Raw genomic sequence first — 1,741 nt, 5'->3', positions numbered from 1 at the left:
AGTAGGTTAATTTCCTTTGAGATAGCTTTCGTTCATCACTTAAAAAGCTTCTTCTGAGAACATATAGAAGTTGGCTTGAGCCCTAGCGGACTTGTGCTAGCTGACCAAGTGATAGCTGCGACAAGAGCTAGTACTTGTGCATACAGCACCGTCGCTTCCAAGTTTGTTACGAACTACCGGGTTGATAAAATTAGAGAAGGAAGCTCCAGGAGTTGTAGCATTATTGCTACAATACTGGAGCCCACCATCTTTTTGGCGCCATTGCCGGGGAAGCGTCAGAGTATTAGTAATTGTTACTTTTCTTCTATTTTCCTACTCTCGCCTTCTGCCAAGTAGTTTATTTCATTTCCATTCTGCAAAAGTAGCATAGACATTTCCTGCTTTCATAGATTAGCATTTCAATTTCGCAATTTCAATTTTGCAAGCATAGATTAGCATTTCAATTCTGCAAGCGTAGACTAGCATTTCCATTCCTGCAATTCCATTTGAGCAAAGTAGATTAGTTCTTTCCTGCTTTCATTTCAATTCTGCATTTTTATTTCAGCAAGATAGTTGTAGATCAATCTGTTTCAGTTTTGCAGGTACCAAAGAAAAAAAACAAAAGCAATCAAAAAAGTCTTTCCATTTCATGCCTTGTAGGAATCGAGATAAAACAGGCAAATTCTTACCCAACACCCCCACCACATCACTGAGTCACCCTTCTCTCTTCTTCGATGACAGTGATCCAGAAGAACCTATAGGTGAACCTCCTGAGATATACGAAGATCCTATAGCAGAAGAAGAATTAGAGACCATCCCATCTGAAGCTATGGCTGACAATAGAGGAGAAGATGAGAGAATAGAAGGTGCCTTCCCCATCTGAGAAACCAATGGAGACATGAAAATGAAAAACATTAGTCCCTCCGCTCTACCTCACTTCCATGGACTGACTACTGAAGATCCTGATACCTTCCTGTTTGAGTTTGCTGTCCTTTGTCGAACCTATGACTATACTGAAGATGAGCAGAAGCTGAAACTCTTCCCTTCAACTCTTAAGGATGCAGCATTACGTTGGTTCATGGGCTTACCTGGGAATAGTATCACCACTTGGGCTCAGATGCAGCAAGCTTTCAATACCAAGTACCGGGACTACTGTAGGTCCAAGGAAACCAAGGGAGAAATCTTTCGGATGACCATGGGAAATGATGAGTCCTTAGAGGATTATGAGGAGAGGTTCCAACTTAGCTATAAATGGGCCAGGTGCACACTTGACCCTGAATCCCTCAAGTTGGTCCTGCTCCGAGGAGTCCCTGAAGACCTCTTAGATACCCTTCACATGTTAGCTGGGGGAGATATTTACCAACTGCCTTATGAGGACATCAAGACTGTGTTTAGAAACCACTCTAGGGCAGCCCGGAAACGAGGTAGAGGAAACCTCCCCTCAACTGGTATTCCTTTCTCCAAGCATTAGTTTGCAAATCAATTAGAAGATCTTAAGAGTGAGGTGAGACAAACCATTGCCATGCAACTTGACACATTCAGGATCCAGCAGAAAAAGGAAGAAGCTGAGAGGGCCTTGGCTATCTTCTGCCCTAGATGTACAAGGAGACACCCTAAGAACGAATGCCCATTGCATTCGGTTGAAGTGTGCTTCTTTTGTGAGGAGGACCATCCCACAAATCAATGTCCAACCTTACCTAGGCTTAAAGCCATGTACCAAGGGACAGAACCCCCCATTGAACATCTTTATTTCCTCAACCAA

This window comes from Pinus tabuliformis, chromosome 1_2 (assembly GCF_031772625.1).
Source record: "Pinus tabuliformis cultivar Carrire ecotype Pingquan chromosome 1_2, CPIR1, whole genome shotgun sequence".
In the NCBI taxonomy this organism is placed as follows: Eukaryota; Viridiplantae; Streptophyta; class Pinopsida; order Pinales; family Pinaceae; genus Pinus; species Pinus tabuliformis.
The sequence above is the reverse complement of the archived record's forward strand: the minus strand, read 5'-3'. Positions refer to the sequence as shown.